Genomic DNA, 24,380 nt, shown 5'->3' on the forward strand with positions numbered 1-24,380 from the left:
TTACACAGTGTGTGTTATTTCACCAGCGACTCCTGGCCCCTACTTCCACGATAACGTTTTGGAACAACATGTGTACTTGAGTTGTTGTTTGTGAACCGCCCTGATTGATGATTCAACTACGGACCAATTGATGCAGATTACAGCTAAAATCAAAATGAGGGGACTGATCAACGTGACGCAACTCGCAGTTGAAGTCACCAACCATTAAAAGGTTCCGAGGATTATTTCGCAAAGGGTAAGAGAGGTCAGCTCAGTAAAATTTCGAGCGAGTCCACTTTTGACACGTGCTAGATGGTGGATAAAGCACAACCAGAGTAAGATCAAAATGACGACAGAATCCAGAAATTCAATGCCAGTGACAGGATCAACTTCACAATAAAATAGAGCAGTACTTCCAGAATGAGATTTTCACTCTGCAGCGGAGTGTGCGTTGATATGAAACTTTCCTGGCAGATTAAAACTGTGTGCCCGACCGAGACTCGAACTCGGGACCTTTGCCTTTCGGGGGCAAGTGCTCTACCGTCTGAGCTACAGAAGCACGACTCACAGCCGGTACTCATAGCTTCACTTCTGCCAGTACTTGTCGAATCCTCGGGCGCTAGATAAAAATAGGCCTGAAACTAGTGTAAAGAGAAGATGTAACCAACACTTCGTGCAAGAAAATAATATCTGAAGTAGAATGTTAAGTTACGGAGAGCAACGTGGCATAACTAAGATTCAATTCGATTGACATTCAAAATATCAAGTGTGTATGGCTGAGTCATCTACCGAAGTGAGACAAAAGTGAAGTCCATCTATAACGCGTCCCGACCATCAGTCCACCGGCGAATTCATAGAGGAGTCCCAGGGAGAGGGAATAGTCCCACGCCCTATAGAAGCCTTACGACGTGATTTCTTGCGTGAGACAGTACGATCTAATTTGATATGCTGTGTGTTCCGACCGTGAGGCAAACTAGTCTCAGTAGACGTAGTAGAGAGATCAAGCATAATTTCTGAATCTTGACGCGCGGGACGAGGAAAGTATCGTGCTCCGCATGGAGAACATCCGGCATGACAGACAGGAACGGAACAGCAGTCTCAGCAGGCGACATGACTGAAACAACCCTGGGCGACCCCTTGCACTGCAAGATTCGACGGCGGAGGTTCCGTAGGTTGCGTAACCGAAGTGCCGTCGATAGCGATCGACACGGTGACATGCACGCCTCGCTGTTTGTAGGCTGCGATATCAGGCAACAGGGAGGGGGTTGGGGTGGTGAGGAGAAGGATCAAGCATAGCCTATCCCCGACACGATACCTCAATATGATCCATCGCAGACACCGAGCAAGCGCACGTATCAGTCACCCCCACTGCCTCCACAGGGGGACATGAGGGTACGATGCAATTTGCACCTTCAAGAGAGGCCCTTAACGCAGGAGACGTTAACAGGGGGATTGCGGAAATATCTCCATCCTGGGTACGACGTCGCTTATGTTGCAGCACCTGGGCGTCGGCACGGGAAGCAGACGGCACAGAATCCGTGATCGGTTTTAACTGGACGGAGGGTGGTGGTGGTGGTGGGGGGGGGGGGGGGGGGGGAGTTATGATGGGTGAGCTACGGGGCGGGGGAAAAATGGCCTGCGGATAAAGGCAAATCAATCAATCTATTGAAACTAGAATTAGCACCAAACGGAGCAAGATCTACTACTGCTGGTTTTTGTTACAGTTCAAGGGAATTTTTTAAAACGAAAACAAGCTTCGGACAATTGAGACTTTGGCGACCATTCTTATCACACAAGCAGCATGTCCCCAGCTGGCCAATGTTAACTAACTTGGATCCGACAAGCAAAAATCTGAAGATGTGACTGGATGCTCTGTTTTATGTACCACCATAACACTGAACGTGGTGTTGACTCTGCCAGCGTTCCCAGTGAATGCTATTAACATCACAAAATTTAACTAACACAGCCTCAAGACACTGATCATCTACTTCCAGCAGCAAGTTGAGACTCCGCAAAATACAAAAATTCAGCACCGGCATTACCAAGAAGAGCAACACTAACTGATCCATCCCTGTGGCGGAAAGAAATCTGATGGCCGTGTTTAACGAGCAACCTGTCTACTCAGAGCAGGTTCATTTATTTTACAAAGAAGACATAAAGCTAAGTGTCAAAACATATTGTGTGAACTAGATCTGAAGTAATACCAAACGCATCCAGTAACAAATCATGAATTTTGAGGGAACATGGCTGCATATTACGTGTTGATTTAATTAACACAAAAGTGACTATCCTTTACGTGAAATCAACCAAGGACACGAAAAAAGCGAACTAATCCACCACCGAACAAAAGGAGAGACAAGAACGGCTTTTTGACTCAAATACGCTCACAGGTGACTACACGTAAAGCCGAGAGGTAACTGCTACTCGCCCTTCTAAGGAGTAAACACGTCCGGCCGCTGTCGCTTCTCAAACGAGACTACCATCAAAAAATGGTTCAAATGGCTCTGAGCACTATGGAACTTAACTTCTGAGGTCATCAGTCCCCTAGGACTTAGAACTACTTAAACCTAACTAACCTAAGGACATCACACACATCCATGCCCGAGGCAGGATTCGAGCCCTCGACCGTAGCGGCTGCGCGGTTCCAGACTGTAGTGCCTAGAACCACTCGGCCACCCTGGCCGGCGGAACTGCCATCCGACAATGCCCTGCCTCCCCCCCCCCCCCCCTTTCACCACAACTGTCAGATTCCCAGTCTGTTAGTCACTAGCCACACAGCACAGTGACACCAACCCATGAATTCCTTACAGGGTGTTTGTTTTAACTTGAGACAACTTAATATCTCGAAAACGCCGCATCGCGAGTAATAAATGTTGTATGTGAAAAGTTAATATAAGTAAAGCAGACATCTGTCTGTGTTGCAACTCGCCACTTCCTTGCCAAACGTCCTGCGTGGCTGGGTCGGCTTATTATTTTCGAATGAGAACCACCCCACCCCCTTACTTTTATTGCGTATTCGTATTCTACGTCAAAAATTACTTACGGTTTACTCAAATTGCTGTTTCCCAATAGTGGTACATGGCACTGCAGCCGCGCGGAGTGGCCGCGCGGTTTGAGTCGCCATGTCACGGACTGTGCGGCCCCTCCCAACGGAGTTTCGAGTCCTCCTTCGGGTATGGGTGTGTGTGTTCATAGCATAAGTTAGTTTAACGAGTCTAGGGACCGAAGACGTCAGCAATTTGGTCCCTTAGGAATTCACACACATTTGAACATTTGCTACTGTAATCGACAAATATCAAGTGTTCCTGTTGTTGCAATTAGTAACCGACACGTTTCATTGTACATTTCATCTTGGATGTACGTGGAAACCTTTCTCTTTTAATAGATGATATTTATGTCTCGAATTCAATTTGGTGTTGCAAATTTGACTGTATAGTATAATATCGCAAACCGTTTCAATGTCTCGTTAGAAACCAAGTTTAGCGTGACCCCGGAACAGCGACTGGATGTAATAGTGTTCTGTCTCCATCAGAATGCATGATATCGGTAACTCAGCTGGCCTCTCACTATTGGGATTCTTGATACTAGTGTGTCCCCTAGCCTCTGATCATTGGGTTTCTCGATTTAGATGAGTCCTCTTGCATCTCACCATCACTGAAATTCGCAATAAATGTTCACACCCAAAGGCTTACAGTTATATCGTAAATGAAATGTTGAATCAAATGCGTCGGTCATTCATTGCAAAAAGAGGCACACTTGATATTATCGATTACATCGCCATATAGCACGAATGGAAAACAATGGTTTGAGTAAATGGCACGTAGTTTTTTGCGAACATGCAATAAAAATCGGAAGGTTCTCATTTGAAAGCACAAGGTTGACCCCACTCAGGCTGGAAGTGGGTTAAGAGGTTGTAGCACAGGCTGATAGTTACTTTTCATATAGAGTCCGGTAGTCGAGATATTTAGTTCTCTCAGATTAAAACAAACACTCTGAATATGTGATGTCTGCTCTTTCTGACATGTCTGACAGACACCTCATATATATCAATAAGGTGACGACTAGGAAAGACTTATTTTTTCATTGCGGATGCAATACAAGTACGATCTCTTGCAGGAATTCAAAATGGCGAGTAACCGGTTCATCTACATCTGCGTACTTACGGCTAAAGTACTCCGCTAGTAGTGTGTAGCAGGCTGAGAACTTGAATCGGTTGGGAAGTGTGCTCGTGTGGCTGAGGCGGTTATTTTGCCATTAGCAGGGTAGCGATGCGGACGTACTGTTTGTGCCCTCGCTGCGGAGTGAGCGCTCGTGTTTGTTTACTCAGATCTCGGCCATTCCGAGGGCCCCAGCTTAAGCATATAGATTAGCATGGCGAAGCAAAAACAGAAAATCGACGCTCAAGTTTACGTTCGAAAAAGAATTTGCTCCATCAAATGTACTAGAAATCGAAGGATTTTTACGAGATGAGATGAAAACTGCGGCAGCCGACTTCGTCAGCACACATCTATCCATTATGAGCAGTAGAGTCTATGTCAACGATGCCACGTGTGACCGGATCCTTCGGGAAACATAACAGGACCTCCGCTTCTTTCACTCTCATGGCTGATTGGGGGTACTGTGGACGTGGGTCATGTTGGTTTGGAACTCCGCACGATCAGGGTTTATGAACTTCCATTTTATCTTCGAGTAGAAGAAGTCGAAACGACTCTTCGACCCTACGGCTCGGTATATCTCCATGTCGCGGAAAGATGGATGTAATTACGAACGTGTCCTGTCCTGAACGGAATCCGACAAGTCAGAAATGAACATAAACGATATGCCCCTCAACAAAAGCAAAACGAGGATAATGGAATGTAGTAGAATTAAGTCGAGTGATGTCGAGGGAATTAGGTTAGGAAATGAGACACTTAAAGTAGTAAAGGAGTTTTGCTATTTGGGAGCAAAGTGACTGATGATGTTCGAAGTAGAGAGGATATAAAATGTAGACTGGCAATGGCAAGAAAAGCGTTTCTGAAGAAGAGCAATATGTTAACATCGAGTATAGATTAAAGTGTCAGGAAGTCGTTTCTGAAAGTATTTGTGTGGAGTGTAGCCATGTATGGAAGTGAAACATGGACGATAAATAGTTTGGACAAGAAAGCAATAGAAGCTTTCGAAATGTGGTGCTACAGAAGAATGCTGAAGATTAGATGGGTAGATCACATAACTAATGAGGAAGTGTTGAATAGAACTGGGGAGAAGAGGAGTTTGTGGCACAACTTGACAAGAAGAAGGGACCGGTTGGTAGGACACGTTCTGAGGCGTCAAGGGATCACAAATTTAGCATTGGAGGGCAGCGTGGAGGGTAAAAATCGTAGACGGACACCAAGAGATGAATACACTAAGCAGATCCAAAAGGATCTAGGTTGCAGTAAGTACTGGGAGATGAAGAAGCTTGCACAGGACAGAGTAGCATGGAGAGCTTCATCAAACCAGCCTCAATACTGAAGACCACAACAACAACAACAACAACATCTTTATATTGGCAGCTGTCGTGTCATCCTCATTTACGACGACGGAAATCGGGCCTAATGGGCATGACGGAGGTAGTGTAACCTCCAGCCCGAGTGCCTCCAACGCCGGATCACGCTATTACCTGCAGAGGACATGACAAAGCCGTCGCTGCCGGCTCTGCTTCCCGTGACATGCGCTGCTACCCTTACGACTGCTGTCGCTTCACAACGGCTTGCGACGCTCTCTGATGACCCACCGCAGCATCCACCGATGCGGCGTGAAGGTGAAACACCCGTTTTACGTATGACGGACTCCACTCCAACAGCGCCACACCCGTCGTCAGATGACGGTGTTAATGTCGGCTGCTCCCAAGGAGGTAGCCGCCGCCGGCTGCAGCGTGGGAACACAGAATGGGACTGAGGAAGTTGCGTCCGTACCCATAGCTGAGCATCAGACATCACTACGCCACGCAGGCACTACCCTCAACATGCCGAAGAGCAGGCACCGATCCCGTGCCCAGAGGAGACGATGGCAGATGGTCTTACTCTGCGTTCAGCGGCATGAGGGGAGGCCGATGACACCGCATAGGTTACGCCTAAGGGCCCGCGCCAATACGCCGGCACTTTAGGAACAGTTCCAGGCAAAGTGTTGGGTGTGACCATAGGTAACGATACATGCTGACACACAGCAGACATTTCCGACATGATGAGTAACTTGGCACCCGCTGTTCGACGACAGGCGTATCCTACCGCCACGATTAACCTCAATACGGCTGGGATGACGGTGAAGATCCGTTTGCTACGAGAGATGCTTTGTGCGTCAGATAGTGATTTTGCTTTATTGCAAGAGGTGCGTTTCGCGTCCTTCCCCGACTTGTATGGTTATGCGACATATATGACACCGAGTGATCAGACTGGCAGCGGTGCGGCAATACAACTGCGTGACAGTATTGCCATCGTAGATGCGACCCACCTCACCTCGGCCAGGAGACTGGTGGTCATGCGCGCTGGCTACACGTATTATTAACGTTTATGCTCCATCTGAAAGTGGCAAACGCCGCTAGCGAAAGCAGCTCCACTCAGGGGATATAACACTCTCCCTCCGCTCCCCTTCATCGGTGTACGTGTACCTAACCCCTCATAGTAATGTACATGTGCGTCAGTGAAAAAGACCAATAAAAAGGTGTTAGCATGTGGACGTAATGGGCTGTTCCAGTCATTTCTCTACCTAAGGTCCATCACCGTTCCCTTTGGATCCCTACGTAATTCGGTGCTCTCCGATGCAAACGATCGAACAGCGGAGGAGTGGTAGTCAAGCGTCAACTTTAGGTTACAATATCTCCGGATGTAATTAACATTTTACAATGCAACAAACGGCACTGATAACGTATTTGTTTATATGTTCAGATGTGCTAACAAAAGTGACCGGTTTCCATTTAAAAAAAACGTAGGTTTGTGTTAAAAAACATACTTCCGTGCAATTTTATATGGTTTGTATTAACCAATTACAATAGCCCCTCTCCTCACGTTCGGTCTGTGGAATCGATTCGTCAGTATTTGATATTTCGTCAGTATTTGAAATTTTAACCCTGGATAGCTGATACCAGTAGTAACCAAAATTACTAATGTTGTGCAGTTCGACAACGCACCATTTTTGAACTACATAAACTTGGCACCACGTGTGCCGATTGGCCAGGGATCGAGATATATCCAAGGCGGCCCGCACGCTCTAGGGTAGCACTTCCACTCTGTGGCTGAATCTCCAGGGTGCCGACACATCCATTGTAATTTCATAATAAGACGTACTGGGAACAAACCCATCAATAGCTGTTAGTTCGAGTACGTTAAGTGTTTCACAAATTGTGTCGGCCGTGAACAGGGCCTTTTTTGTAGCTAGGACACTGTTTACTTAAAGCAGGTGCTCGAAATGGCGATCATCTGATGCGATACAACCATGATAAGGTCGAATGGTGTTTTGTCAACTCTTCAAAGATTCCTGGCATTGCCCTGATATTATTGGCTGCATGTTGAATGCGATCGATTAATTCCTCTTCGTTTCCAGGTGGTTCGCATCTGGATGGATGAACTAGCACCTTGAGGAATCCTCAAATCAAAAAATCTGGTGGCGTGAGGTGTGGTGATCGCGGGCGCCATGTCCTACTAGTTCCTCTGCCGTCGAAATGTTCATTTAAATATCCGCGCATAACACAACTGTTATGTGCAGGCGCCACATCATGCAACCACATGCTTAGCCGTACGTCCAGGGGTACATCATCCAGTAGGCCGTGTAGACTTTCTTCCAAAAAGGAAAGGTAATTTGTCCTGGCGAGTCGAGAAGGTAGACAGACTGGCCCAATCAAATGGTCACCACAATGCCTGCCCAAATCGTGAGCGAAAATCGTTCCTCGTGTCCGTAGATACACGTGATGTGAGGATTTCCCCTTGCCCAGTAATGAGCATTTTAAGTGTTGTAAAGGCCATCGTGACGGAGAGTGCGCTCTTCAGTAAACAACACAATGGCGGGGAAATCGTGATCTGGTGCAACATGTCGCAAAACCATCGGCAAAACCCTAGCCTGTGTTCACAGTCCGTGACAGGGTTTAGGTGTTGGACAGGGTGGAAACTAAATGGATGCTGGCCGTCATACCTCAAAACCTACCAGACTAACCAATGAATGAGCCCCATGCTGTGTCCAACTGTTCTAGTACCTGTCGCAGGCGCTTCCTCGAAGCGCTCGAGAACAGTCTCTTCAAATGCAGCATCTCGTCGTTTTCCAGGTCTTCCAGCATTAACCTGATATCCAGGTAACGAACCTATTTCTCGAAGTCGCCGGTGAATTACTGTAAATGTCTGCGGGTGTGCTGGCGTCTTGCTGGGTACCGTTCCTCGCACAACCGTCGAGCTTCATGCGCATTACCGTCGGTTAGTCCATAAACAAAAACCATATCTCGTTCTTCAAATGAATACTGTGCCGCTATGCTTACTGTATGACTAAATCGCAGGTGATATGTGTGTGCACTGATGCGAAGCTTATGCGTGAATGCCTCTGACGTGAGGTGGAGGCAAACACCAAGACCTATTCGACACGTGTGCGTATCACGCTGGCACAGTGACAGGGTTAGGGACGTTTGTATGTGTGAACCGACAACCATAATGCTGCCCGTCATCCGACGAATGGCAACAGGGCAATCCCATATAGCCAATCGAAGCGCGTGGTGCCAAGTTTCCGTAGTTTAAATATGTTGCGTTGCTGACCTACACAACATTAGTAATTTCGGTTCCTACTGGCATCAGCTATACAAGATTAAAATTTTGTGACACCGTTTTTCTCTTCCCTATGTGTGCTGTTTCGTTTTCTTCCTCGCAGACGATTTCACATAAAAAAACAACAACAGAAAAGTTGCATTTATGGCTTGTCTGCTTATCATTAGAATACTATTACGAAATCTGAATTTGCAATAACAATAAAGAAGCCTTAGTATGCTCGTAAGAAAGAGGCAGATGAGTAGATAGTCAGATAAAGGGAAGAGGTGATGAAACGGATATAGAGAGGTATAACGAGGAGGTAGAGAGATGAGGAGTTGTAGACTGACAGAGAGAGGAGGAGGAGATGGACAAAGAGAAAGGGAAGAGGAGATGGACGGTGGGGGGAAGGAGATTATGACATATATTAAATTCCTATACATATGTAGCAGTTAAAAAGCTTTTCTGGGTTCGCTAACAGTAAATATTTTTCTGGAGTGAGTAGATCTGCAAAACACCATTATACGGCCTGCACGTGAACTTGTCATAAGTGTTCTTAGTTCCGACTGGCCGATAACCACAGTCCGTATAGTATAAAATTTGGCAGCAGATGCACATGTATGTGGCTCTAGTTTGTTTACATTATAATGCGAGAAGCAGGGATTGGATGTGAAATTATATTTCTATCAGAGTGATTGTATTTCTAGGTGCATTTATACTTATTATTGAGCAACACTGGTACTATGCACTTTTGGCAACTATATTTAATATAAGAGAATGATATTTATTCAGTTTTGTTGCTCCTGTTGTTTGAATTCTTGTGTAAAGTCTCAGGCCGTTTATAAAAATACTGATTTTAAGGTGGACAATAAATGTAATAATTTCATTCTTTTCACCATAGAATCCCACATGTGAAATACAGTCACTCTCAGCTGGCACACTTAAGTCCTTTGAGTGCAACATAACGAAATTAGGTCATGACTTGATTACACGGCTGTTTACAATACTTACGTTTGGGTGGAACATTCCGTTTAGTTAAAGTGTGTGTTGTCAGCAGGTAAGAATTTGAGAAACATGTTAAATAATGCAGATAAGTTCCATAACAGACCTAAAGTCAGAATAAGATAAAATGATGACAATGAGGCACGCAAATTTTGAACGCAAATCAATCATATTTCTGGATGCCCGTACATGCTGGTCGACCCAGTCTTGGCCATACAATATGTCTATACTTTGCTAAAGGTTACATGTTTCCACCCCAAATTTCCTACAGATATTGCAAAAGTGTATTTTGCCTTCCTGGGACACAAGGTCCTTTGTAGAGGATCTCTGTGAAAAGATTTCGGCTACTTGGTTCAGGGAAATTAATCCAAACTTGAAGCTACACAGCGTTCAAAACTGTTTCTTTAGTGATGTTGCAATTTACAAAGCATCTTACTTCTTAGAGGCGTCATAAAACGCTGCCTGTAGTCTTCTCTAGTCTATCTCTTTACCGAATAAAATCCAAGCCGTTCTAAAGAGTGGTATGTCTCTTGTCCTTGATGTGATTTCCTTACGTCGCACTTTGACTCGTCAAGAGTGGATGGCCACTAACAGAGATCAGCACTGTGCAGTGAACGAAAATTTTTATTTGAGGAGATAGATTGCCGTACAAAAAGAAACAGTTATTGGAATTTCATTGGAATTCTGTATCTGGAGACGATTAATATATAAGTAAATAAATGTTAGGTGACCTTGTGAGGTTAACTGCCATCGAAGGACGTCTCGAAACCCTGTTTAGAAAAGTTGAAATGAACAAATGTCATTCATATGGGACCAATGGCGAAATACGGATCGACCAGTACCTCCCAGAGAAAAATTCTGGTCGAGAAAATGAAATGGCAAATGTAGATGTGTTTCGTAAAAAGCAACACCAGTTATACAACCGAGATGAGTTTTTGAGGCTAACGGTTTATTACCATCGATTTCTCTTTGAGAAAAACAATGGCTGGCTCTTATTATCACCGTTATTGGGTTGTTTGAATAGCGAGATGAAGCAGGAGCAATATTAGCACATCAATAAAGAGTTTCTACCCCACCCTTACAGTGAGTTAGCTCGCACAGCAACCGTTCCGATGGCAAAATTGCACTGGTTTTAATATAATCCTCCAACAATTTTTTTCTCCAGATTGTGCCCCGTACGACTGTTTCACTGGTTCCTAACCTCAAAGGACTTTTGGAGGAAACTGACAGTGTAACCCAGTGAGGAAAGCTAGTGTTATAAACTTGTAATATGCGCAGAAATTAATGCATGTAGTCAGCCGACTGTACCACGGCACACCGAGTCTGGATAAAGACGAGAAACGGGTTATGACTTATGCGGCGAATGTCCTTTCCCTATTCATGGCTAAAGATATAGCAAAATACTACAGTAACACCCTTTAATTGATTCTCGCAAGCAAGGTTGAGCACATGACATTATGGCGTAGTCGGTTCAGTGGCATAAGAAATTTTTGTCACCACTATTTGGCCGGAAGGTGAGAAGAGGCGGTGAAATTATAACTTTAAACGCACGTTCGTTCTTAAGTGCCGTTGAAATAATGCGGTGATCAAGGCCTATTGCTCCCATGAAGATACTTGTGAGGGAATTTCAACATCTTCTTTTCCTTATATTCTCATCCACAGCAAATACATAAATTAAACATGCATAACTCCAACAGTGTTCATTGGTGGCATTACTTTACTGAAAAATGTTAGCACCTTTCATCCATATACTGTATGTGAACGGGGGCTCGCCCGGCGTATACTGTTGGCGGAAAGCACATTAATTTCCAGTTGGGTGAAAGTTTTAAAATCCCGTGGTGTTTCGGCGGGTGTTGTGATATTTATAACAGTGGAGTGCCCCCCATTCATTGTCTGCCCTGCGGGTGGGAGGTGATGAGATGATGCTGCAATGGTGTGTGTGTATGTGGGGGGGGGGGGGGGAGGTAGCTGGTGCCAAGGTCGAATTTCTGTTTTGGAGTTCCGGCCGCGTCTTGCGTTTTGTGTGGTGCTGATGCACTCTCATCGATATACATTAGGAAATTAGACACCAGAAATAGCAGCTGAGGTTTGTTATTTAGGCAGCAACATAAGTGACAATAGACGACCTGGAGAGGATATTGAAAACAGTCTGATTATAGCACAAAAATGAGTTCTAAAATAGAAAATTTGTGTCATGTAACAAAACTATAAGTGTTGGGAAGCCTCAACCGAAGTCTGTTTCTGGACAGTAATTTTTTAGGGCCAAATGAAAAGTGGTCGATAAGCAGTTCAAAGAAGAAGAGAAGGATTGTCTGACGATTCAGTAAATAATACGGAATAGGGAGGTACTGAATTGAATTGAGGGGAAAAGAAAATTTAAGGCACAACTTGACTTAAAGAAGGGCGCAGTTGATGGGACATGTGTCGAGTCATCAAGGATTAGACAATTTCGTAATGGAGGATAGTTTTGGTGATAAAAACTGTTCAGCGAAACATAGCCGCAAATGATTTAAGAATGTTCAGATGAATGAATTTAGAGATGAATATGCTTACAAGGGATAGACCAACGCGGAGAGATGCAACAAACAAGTCTTCGAACCGATCATCATCGCAGCAATAACAACACTGATAGTGATAGTAACGTGCCTCACCCGGAATGCGGTATCACCTCAAGTGGACGGATAAACTGTTGATGCATAACGGGGCAGCCAATAGTGCTTCTTTAATAAATAGTATTAATGGGATTACGTGGCCATTTGTAAGTGCCCAGCGACAAAATTTCTTTTGACGAATGCGTTGAACAGTCTGTAAGCGATGAGTATAAAAGCAGTGAATATATAATGCCATACATACGCTTGTACGTGGAACACCGATACGTGAAGCTATTCCGTGTATGCTTGTGAGGACACTGCATTCTCCCACGTTCATTTGACCGTTGCGAGGAAATCTGACTGCTGGCCACTGCACCAATCTCACGCAGTTTAGTTAAAACGCGAGTAAACAGTCTTGAATCGGCGTTAGGAAATCAACTACCCTACTCAGCAAGCGGTAGCAGATTGTCCATTACCTAATATGTACATAAATACCACAATGCAATACACATCATTGGTAAATGCGAGTGGCACGCTTAAAAGAAACACTAACATTCTCCATCAAATCAAAATTGCAAACACAGTTGATAACTCCAGATACGCAAACTCAGTCACAACTTTAAACCTTTAACTTCAAAACAAAAATGATGATGTATAAACAAACCCATTGCAACCAGAATAATAGCAAACGAAATAATAACTTATCTCTTTAACATGATGTGTCATTGTAACTACCAAAAGATAGACACTTGTTGTACGGAACGTTTATTCGAACTGCTGTTCTTCATGAAACATCCTATACGCTGATCAGTCAGAACATTATGACCACCTTCCTAATATCCTATGGCACGGATAACTGGCAGTGAAAGGTAGTGGTAAGGAAGCAATGAGGCCATAGTAGGTCGCTAGAGGGAGCTGGCAGCTGATCTGCGCACACTGTATCCTAATTCCCGTAAATCCCGTGTAGAACTCTGACGCCACGTTCAGTCACATCCCTGATGTGTTCGATCTGCTTCAGGTCTGGCGATTTGAGAGGCCAGCACGTCAATTGGAGCTTGCCAGTGTGTTCCTCAAACCACTCAATCACACTCCTGTCCTTGTGACATGGAGCGTTATCTTGTTGAAAAATCCAACTGCTGCCGCGCAACATATCGTCATGAAGGGGTGCACGTGGTCGGCAACAAGTGTACGGTACTCCTTGTCCGCTATGGTACCTTGCACCAGCTCGACTGCAACCATAGATGACCACGTTAATGTTCCCCAGAGCACAATGGAGCCGCCGCCAGCTTGTCTCCATCACGCCGTACAGGTGTCAAGGAACTGTTCACCTGGAAGACGACGAATTCGAGCCCTCCCTTTGCCAATATGAAGACGGCATCGCGATTCATCAGACCATGCAATGCTATTTTAATGCGCCAACATCCAGTGCTAATGGTCACGTGCTCATTTCAGTCGTGGTACTAACATTGGCCCATGCAAGTGTCGTCGGCTGTGCTAGCCTATTGTTAAGAGCGCTAGGTGCACTGTATGTTCAGACACACTTGTATTCTACCCAGCATTACAGTCTGATGTTAGTTTCGCCACAATTCGCCACCTATTCTGCTTTATCGATTGTCCAGCCTACGACGTCCGACATATGTATGAGTAATGAGGGGTGGTCGCCCAACCCCGAGACGTCTGGACGTGTTTCGGCTTGGTTTCGCCACGTGCTGAAGACACTCAGCAGAGCACCCCTCTAACACCCGACATGTCATGCAGTTTCCGAAATGCTCGTGCTGAGCCTCCGGACTATCACAATCTGCCCTCGGTCAATCTCAGTTAGATCGAGCGCCTTTCTCTACCTTTACACGGACAGCACGCTTTTATGCTAAATGTACCGTGCGAGTGTCTGACTAGCAGTCTTTCCTCACCAGGTGACGCTGCTGTCGTCTGGACGTGTTTATATCGATAGTTGGTGGGTGGTTATTACCTTCTGCCGAATCAGTGTATTTTGATATGGAGAAAAAAATGGTTCAAATTGCTCTAAGCACTGTGGGACTTAACTACTTGGGTCATCAGTCCGCTAGAACTTAGAACTACTTAAACCTAACTAACCTAAGGACATCACACACATCGATTCCCGAGACAGGATACGAACCTGAGACCGTAGTGGTCGCGTGGTTCCAGACTGTAACGCCTAGAACCGCTCGTTCACTCCGATCGGCTGTTGTGGAGAAGAAAAGCTGTTCTCTTACTACTTCCCTTCCTCTCAGCGGTGTTTATTGGTTCAGTTTTTTTGACACTTGTTTTGAAACCTTTGAGGCTTCATATTCAGACACTTTTGTACTGTGAACGGTGTGATGTATCGCCACAATTATGTCCTATTAATATACTCGAGCATTCTCTAAACGCTGTACTTACACCAACGCTTTCTCTATTTTGGAAGCACTTCTGGAACTCACTTTACATTGTGGTGTTCAGCTCCTTCAGCGATTATGTCTTAATCTGATGAGTGGTGACAAGATGACGCGCGACCGCTAAAACATTACCATATATGGTCCTAGATGTCACGAGCGAGTGACGTCACGAGCGATGGCGCGGCTATATAAGCACGGCAATGGCAACCACACGACAATCGCCCAATTGACAATGGCAGAGAAGATCTGTGCCGAAAGCTCGTGGGCAGTAAATCACTTGACGCGGCTTGAAACCAGAGAATGTGTTACTAAAGAATATCGCCACGAAAGCATGCATTCGCACATAATATAGAATTACTCAGGACCGTTCCTTCAGTTTACTGTTTTGGTTTTCCAATTAATTTGGCAGAAGCTAATTGCGATACAGGTATACAGTTACACGGTTTCAGATAGTTTGACGTCTCATCTTTCTCAGATAACCTTTCGTAATTGCAGCACTTGCGTTGTTCATCACAACAAAAACACTCTAAGCTGGAGATAGGAAACGATTTCAGGTTTAGATCACATCAAATACACATTTTTATTAAGGAAATGTTAGATGCAACACAACTTGAATTCTTCGAACATGAACGGGCCAGAGTCTGTTTGATACCGTAAATTTCGCGTTTAAAAAGTCACCGTCCAGATGTGATACACTGCCGGTGGTTATTTGCCTCTCCAGGTAGATCTACACCTACATGACTACTCGGCAATGCACAATTAAGTGCCTGGCAGAGGATTCTTCGAACCAGCTTCAGGCTGTTTCTTTGCCGTTCCACTCTCTAACAGCGCTTTGGGAAAATGAACACTTATACCTTCCTGTCCGAAATCTCATCTCTCTTATTTTATTACGATGATCATTTCTCTCTGTGTAGTTTGTCGGCAGTAAATTATATCCGCATTCAGAGGAGAGAGTTGGCAATCGAAATTCCGTGAAAATTTCTCGCCACAATGGACAACGTCTTTGTTGTAATTACTGCCATCCCAACTCGCGTATCGTATCCATGACACTCTCTTCTCTACTAAGCAATAATGAAAAACGTGCTACCCTTCTCAGGATTTTTCCTACGTCCTCCGTGAATCGTATCTGGTAAGGATACCGCAAAGCAGTGCGCTAGCAGATGATGGACCAGGGCAGTTAGGCATTCTCCTTAGCAGACCTGTTGCAGCTTCTAAATGTTCTGTCAATAAAACGCAATCTTCTGTTTGCCTTCCGGAAAACATTACCTATATGATCCTTCCTATAAAAGTTGTTAGTAACTATAAAATCCTAGGTATTTAGTTGAATATATAGCAGTTAGGGTTATGCGTTTTACCCTGAAACCGAGATTTAACGAATTTCTTTTTGTACTCATGTGGACGAGTTCACACTACTGAGTAACATCGATCTGTAGGACAGACTTTTATTAGGTTACAGAGCGGATATGCTTGGCGCTGGTCCATGAGAGGTGAACACTGAGGAGCAGAAAGTAGGACTGTCTGTCACATCTTTCCTCTTTACTGTAACTGAAAAGGTTTCCCTCGAGCCGGTATTTTTTTTTAAATCCGTGTTTTAGTAACATATCCAAAAATCAGAGCTATCCCAGAAAAGTGAGTACCGGAACGAATTTTCGTTGTGTGTACTATTGTTTCATTTTATTTATCACTATTTATCTATTTGACCTGATATCATCAGGGCCATCACGCCCCGTCTTACACTCGACCAGAATTTCACACACAGAGTGCCTTTTTTAAATCATAGTTACTAATAAATAACACTTTTAATGTCACAAATAGTATTAACGCTATTTAAGTGTCAGATGTGACAGTGTCAGTAAATAATATTGACTATGAAGTAATGAAGTTATTAGCGGCAATACCAGTAAAACTGCAGCTGCTGCCACGAACAATGGTAACAGTAATAACACTGACAATAATAGCAACAGAGATAATTTTAAGAGCCGTAAGTAAATTTTAAGTTTTTTCAAGGGACCAACATTTTACCACCTTTAACTACACTCCTGGAAATGGAAAAAAGAACACATTGACACCGGTGTGTCAGACCCACCATACTGGCTCCGGACACTTCGAGAGGGCTGTACAAGCAATGATCACACGCACGGCACAGCGGACACACCAGGAACCGCGGTGTTGGCCGTCGAATGGCGCTAGCTGCGCAGCATTTGTGCACCGCCGCCGTCAGCGTCAGCCAGTTTGCCGTGGCATACGGAGCTCCATCGCAGTCTTTAACACTGGTAGCATGCCGCGACAGCGTGGACGTGAACCGTATGTGCAGTTGACGGACTTTGAGCGAGGGCGTATAGTGGGCATGCGGGAGGCCGGGTGGACGTACCGCCGAATTGCTCAACACGTGGCGCGTGAGGTCTCCACAGTACATCGATGTTGTCGCCAGTGGTCGGCGGAAGGTGCACGTGCCCGTCGACCTGGGACCGGACCGCAGCGACGCACGGATGCACGCCAAGACCGTAGGATCCTACGCAGTGCCGTAGGGGACCGCAACGCCACTTCCCAGCAAATTAGGGACACTGTTGCTCCTGGGGTAACGGCGAGGACCATTCGCAACCGTCTCCATTAAGCTGGGCTACGGTCCCGCACACCGTTAGACAGTCTTCCGCTCACGCCCCAACACCGTGCAGCCCGCCTCCAGAGGTGTCGCGACAGGCATGAATGGAGGGACGAATGGAGACGTGTCGTCATCAGCGATGAGAGTCGCTTCTGCCTTGGTGCCAATGATGGTCGTATGCGTGTTTGGCGCCGTGCAGGTGAGCGCCACAATCAGGACTGCATACGACCGAGGCACACAGGGCCAACACCCGGCATCATGGTGTGGGGAGCGATCTCCTACACTGGCCGTACACCTCTGGTGATCGTCGAGGGGGCACTGAATAGTGCACGGTACATCCAAACTGTCATCGAACCCATCGTTCTACCACCCTAGACTGGCAAGGGAACTTGCTGTTCCAACAGGACAATGCTCGTCCGCATGTATCCCGTGCCACCCAACGTGCTCTAGAAGGTGTAAGTCAACTACCCTGGCCAACAAGATCTCCGGATCTGTCCCCCATTGAGCATGTTTGGGGCTGGATGAAGCGTCGTCTCACGCGGTCTGCACGTCCAGCACGAACGCTGGTCCAACTGAGGCGCCAGGTGGAAATGGCATGGCAAGCCCTTCCACAGGACTACATCCAGCATCTCTACGATCGTCTCCATGGGAGAATAGCAGCCTGCATTGCTGCGAAAGGTGGATATACACTGTACTAGTGCCGACATTGTGCATGCTCTGTTGCCTGTGTCTATATGCCTGTAGTTCTGGCAGTGTGATCATGTGATGTATCTGACCCCAGGAATGTGTCAATAAAGTTTCCTCTTCCTGGGACAATGAATTCACGGTGTTCTTATTTCAATTTCCAAGAGTGTATGTAAAATGGTCGGACTGTAATATATGTATGTTGTTTTCTCCGAGAACGTGTGGTTCATTACCACTAGTTTCTAAGAGTGCTTGAGACAAAACGCGTCCATGTGCTCTCTGACGCCATGTTCTCTTTGAAACGGACATTAACGCTTGTAGTCACCCTGTAAAGAATGCAGTGCTTGTTTCTCAACTGTCTTTGTCATATCTTCTTTTAAATTCAATGAAGTGTAGTGCAGTAGAAACTTGGAAAACAATATATCAATTGTTTATATACCGGCTACTACTGTACAGCAGTTATCTGTAGCTAATAATGGATAAGTGTAAAAGTAATACCGTCTCGTGACTCTTGTACAGTGGTTGCCTCAATACCCAACGACCATCAAGTGGAATACGAAGCTCTAACCAGCAGTCCCAGGATATTGCATGTAGTATGCAACAGCTCTCGTCATATTTCGAACGTACGCACGGATCACAAGATATTTTCAAGGAATATCGACATTCTCATGGGCTGTTATCGTAAATGGTTCTTAAACTACCACGCAAATTTGCTGCTCCGATTTACTGGCACTGCTCAAAGTTGATTCAGTTGTAAGTCCCTTGACAGCGTCACGAGAGTGGTGTATGTGTCGCCATTCTAGTAGTCCAGGCTCCAGCGCCAAATACGTTGCCATAGTTACGCGGCGTCGCTGGCCGTAAAAGCTCTCGTATAGCGTTTACTGCTGCGCCATGGATTGCGTCAGTCTCCGCTATACTCCCACGCGCCCGCTGGTCCGAATATCGTCCCCTGTTTGACGACTTTAGCGCCCACGCCAAGAAAGGGGTTGGGTCGATGTACGTACGTTTGCTTGTCGCCCGCGCTTGTTTATCTCGGCACACTTGCCACCCTATTCAGAGGGTAATTTCGTTTCAACAGTTTCAAATATTTGTACGCAACTTGTGCGGGGACTCATTAAACGATTACAACTATTGCTTGTGCGAAATACCTTCACTGGCTACAAATATGGGTACAAACCGAACGAGCTGTTGAAGGCCTGATGTAAGTGTGTCGAGTACGCCACTTAGACCAATAACTATAGCCTATATAAACTATTATTGCCGGCCGCGGTGGTCTCGCGGTTCTAGGCGCGCAGTCCGGAACCGTGCGACTGCTACGGTCGCAGGTTCGAATCCTGCCTCGAGCGTGGATGTGTGTGATGTCCTTACGTTAGTTAGGTTTAAGTAGTTCTAAGTTCTAGGGGACTGATGACCACAGCAGTTGAGTCCCATAGTGCTCAGAGCCATTTGAACCATTTTTTTTTTAACTGTTATTGCTCGACTGTAACTGCTTAAATGAGTAGCACTGTTGCTGCTGTTCTCTGCCTTATATTTCGGTGATCAAACAGATAAGAGGCGCACAAATAATTGAAAGTAACGCGACATCACAGAAGAAAGGCCGTGTGTAGTGTTGTTCTGTAAATAAGAGAAACAGAAAAACATCAAAATAGCTTGGACCAACACGCGATCGCAAGCTAGCTTGGGACCTCCATATACTAATTATTCAAAAGAATGATTACATTAGAGTACAGGCTGTAATAAAAAGGTATGGCCTATGTTTCACCAAAATGTATGTTGATTTCCGAAGGGACCATTTTCACTCTGCAGCGGAGTGTGCGCTGATATGAAACTTCCTGGCAGATTAAAACTGTGTGCCCGACCGAGACTCGAACTCGGGACCTTTGCCTTTCGCACACTCCGCTGCAGAGTGAAAATCTCATTCTGGAAACATCCCCCAGGCTGTGGCTAAGCCATGTCTCCGCTATATCCTTTCTTTCAGGAGTGCTAGTTCTGCAAAGTTCGCAGAAGAGCTTCTGTAAAGTTTGGAAGGTAGGAGACGAGATACTGGCAGAAGTAAAGGTCTGAGTACCGGGCGTGAGTCATGCTTCGGTAGCTCAGATGGTAGAGCACTTGCCCGCGAAAGGCAGGGATCCCGAGTTCGAGTCTCGGTCGTGCACACAGTTTTAATCTGCCTGGAAGTTTCATACCAGTCTCGGTCGTGCACACAGTTTTAATCTGCCTGGAAGTTTCATACCAGCGCACACTCCGCTGCAGAGTGAAAATCTCATTCTGGAAACATCCCCCAGGCTGTGGCTAAGCCATGTCTCCGCTATAACCTTTCTTTCAGGAGTGCTGGTTCTGCAAGGTTCGCAGAAGAGCTTCTGTAAAGTTTGGAACGTAGGAGACGAGATACTGGCAGAAGTAAAGCTGTGAGTACCGGCCGTGAGTCGTGCTTCGGTAGCTCAGGTGCTAGAGCACTTGCCCGCCAAAGGCAAAGGTCCTGAGTCCGAGTCTCGGTCGGCACACAGTTTTAATCTGCCAGGAAGTTTCATATCAGCGCACACTCCGCTGCAGAGTGAAAATCTCATTCTGTTTGTGAATCGTCTGACTGAGACGAGACTTTGGTACCCCGTGATCGGATGTGATAAACTACCTGAAAGCTACATGCAGGCTGGCTGACACATTGGCCCTCTTCGTTAATCCGCCGGGAGAATTCTATCACTGGCCGGAGCGCCTTCCCGGATTCCGGGAGCGAGGAGGTAACACATACGACTCTCTGGACAGGTGCGTTCTTCTCTTCCTCGCCCATGCAAGTTCTACATGGACCGGTGACCCTCAATTTTTTGACCTCTTCCCACACCTAGGATGCCATGCATTCTGCTTCGCTTAATAACTGGAGTACATTCAACAGTGCCTCCAGCATAGTCGACTCCAAAAACCACACTCTGTGTCTGGACTGTGAGAACCCTGCACTCCTCCCACGTCTCTACCACCATGTTCCACCTTCCCTACATTTCTACAGACACTATGCCATTTCCCAGAAGAGATTCTATCGTGTTCTCTTTTTTGAGCTCGAAATCCTACCATCATACCTTTGTTTCACAGCTCGTATGCACACCCTCCCCCTGTTCTGCAATCCTAACCACATCCTACGGTCTAAAATAACCCGTTTCTTGACCCTTCACAGTACCTGTTGAGCCGTGCACGGCTCTTGTTCATCCCATTAATTGTTTGTCATCTTCTGTTACGGTAGTTGCGCCTCGTTTTCTTATTGCATTTACTGCCGTCACTAACTTCCTGTCTTACTTGCCCGTGAGTGACAGCAGCAGCACGTATCGATAAGCGCACTGTCGTACCATCCTTTGAGCGACCGATAGTATTTGCAGGTCGTTGTGTGTCAGGTAGTCACCGAGTGGGAGACGCACCAGCAGTGCAGACGCGACGGAGCAGCAGTCCAGTCGGTCGGTCGGCGTGGGGCAGCAAGCAAGCCCACGTCGCGTGGAGTCGGGCTGGAGCCGCTGCCGGCGTGCACGCAAAGTTGGAGTGTGAGGTGCTACTTGTGAGTGCTACGAAGCTCGCCGTCCATCGATATTTGACGTGAAAGTTCAGTCCTCACTTAACTTACTATCGAGCCTGAAATGTTTACATTTCTTCGTTTGATCCTGGTTGTCACTTTTGGGACATTCCCGCGATCAACAATGCGTGTGTATTTAAGTCGCCTAAGATTCCAGCCGCCTTCCGGTGAAATTTAACTTGATTTATTCCCTGTTATGGAAGTTCACCAGCAGTATCCTCGTTGTGTTGTTGCTGTCCGGTGCGGCGTGTAGTTCGACAGCTGAGGTGTTGATGGTCGTTGTGGGCGCCAATATTGTATGTGTCGTGTATTGAAATCTTGTGGCCGTGTTTTTGTTTGCGTGGAGAGGAACTGATTTGAATGATTGTTTGGTCGGCTGTCTGTCTCTCTTAAATGGGCGTTAGTGTTACAATCCCATGCCAACCCTTGGAAAGTTCTGAGCGCCATTCCTTGTGTGTTATGTAGTAATTTCCCTGTTTGGATTTTAGTTGTTTGGTTGATGTCTGGCTTTCAGCCGAGTATTATTATCTCTTAAATTAATGTTCTTGTCTCGCACTAAATCATGAGATTGTTGCCGGCCGGAGTGGCTGAGCGGTTCTAGGCGCTACAGTCTGGAACCGCGCGACCGCTACGGTCGCAGGCTCGAATCCTGCCTCGGGCATGGATGTGTGTGATGCCCTTCGGTTAGTTAGGTTTAACGAGTTCTAAGTTCTAGGGGACTGATGACCTCATAAGCTAAGTCCCATAGTGCTCAGAGCCATTTGAACCATGAGATTGTTATTCTTTATTTTACATGAAATGTTTTAAGATACGGCCTTCTGCCCTTTAAAGTTGAAACTCTTCTTTCTAGGGCTTAAGCTGTTAAATTATTTGTTGGTGAGCGGCCTTCAGCCGAGTTTTAATATCTCTTAAATTAATCTTCTTCTCTTGCCCTTATGACATAAGATAGTTACGATTTTGAATGGCGCCTTCAGCCCAATTTTTGAGATAAGGCCATCTGCCTTTTGATTGAAACTCCTCTTATTGCTTAATATGCGACCTCCAGCCTAGTTCCATTTAAATTAAATTGCTAAGGCTTTCAGCCCATTAGATTGAAGATTTAGGAAATATTCTTGGGCGAAACCTCCAGAACAACTTTCTATTTCTATTTTGCTTAAACCTTTCGTCCTGGATTTTGAATGTGGCCTTCAGCCGATCTAAGGTTCATCAAAGGAGATCGAATAAAGTTTTGAGTGTTTTGCATCCTTGTTGTAATATGATATGTTGATAAAGTTTGAATGTTGAGTGTAACTGATAGGCACTCATTGTGGGCCCTTTCCACAACCTAATCCGCTCTGTCCTGCTAGCCCAGGCATTTCAACTTGCTCATATCGTTTGTCGTATCAGTCTCTCTCCACAACCATCGGAATCAAAATTGCTGATATATGAAATCTTACCAGGTCCCAACAGCACTATCACAGCTACACTTTTCGTGACAACACACATCACCACCTCATCAAGCTTCAGATAGTCCTTTTCATTTTCGATGTATTTTAAGCATTTTAACTATTTTATTCAAAGTGTGAATAGCGGCATATTGGATCAGTACGAGCCAGCCAGATATCCTCCCGTATTGGAGGGGATGTAAATGACAGAAAATTAACAAGAGTTAGAGAGAATCAATAAGGCCAAATAGTTGTGGCTAGTACAACGTAAGCCTGTGTCCACATTTTTCGTTCCAACGTAGTACCTATAGTACGAACTAAAAGCAACCCATTTGAAATATTATTAAAATCTACCTGAGGAAATAACAAGCGTTTCTCTTTGAAAACTCTGAAGGGACTGTTGGAAAAACTGAATAAAAGAAGCTACTGATAAGGATGGATTAATTCGTGTATGGCCATTGAATGTACTGGAAAGGAATACTGAAATCGCAATGCTTTAATGGATAAGAAATTTTAAAAAGGTCAAAATACGTAGTCGACTTGGAAGTAGGGACGAATGAACTAACTAAGACGCACACTCTGTTATGTCCCACGTCCCATGAGTCGGAAGGAAGCTCTAACAGTACATAAAGAGACTCGACTGATACAGCTTGTAAAATGACAAAATGTTTAAGAATTACTACACCGTTGTTTGTTCTTATTTCCCGGCTATCAGTCACTTTGTGAAATGACGTGGAAATTACGTGTATCAACATTTCTTCACTCCTCAGGGGTGGTGCAATATCTGAGGTAGTTGACACAGACGTCCCCGCTATCCTTTGATAAAGTTATCTCAGGCAAATAAAACATCTTCAACTGTTCTCTGAGAATCACAAAGTCCGTGGTAGAGATAACTTCCTGTACTTTATATTACCTTTCTTTCCAGTCCATTATGGAGACACTGTCAAAAGAGAAATTGAATATTTGACTTCAAGTGTCTTGTTATCAGACTAATGTTAGTATTCTAACTCCCAACGACAGCTGCACAGAAGAGATGAAGAACATTCATGGACTCCACTGAGAAAACCCTCATTCTATGTTCTAAGTGCACTGTCGTGAGATTATAAACGACTCTTAGTGAACGTCAGGCTAAGGTATTTTTGAACGCTACTTTCGTGTACTTGCGAAATCAGGAAACCTCTGAACATTCGCATTGGTTCTCTTTGCATGAGCTCGAAGTCACCTATTACACGAATCTAATGTGTTTCGCATGCCGACGAGCAGTATTCCAGTACAGGCTGCTCAAGTATTTTGTAAGTAGTCTCTGGAGTAGGCGCCGACAATTTTTTTTACCTGCAGCTGAGCCTATGTGGTCATTTGGCACCTTGTCTTTTACAATAGTGACCTAAAATATTTGTAGGAGTGTCTGACT

This window comes from Schistocerca gregaria, chromosome 1 (genome assembly GCF_023897955.1).
Source record: "Schistocerca gregaria isolate iqSchGreg1 chromosome 1, iqSchGreg1.2, whole genome shotgun sequence".
In the NCBI taxonomy this organism is placed as follows: domain Eukaryota; kingdom Metazoa; phylum Arthropoda; class Insecta; order Orthoptera; family Acrididae; genus Schistocerca; species Schistocerca gregaria.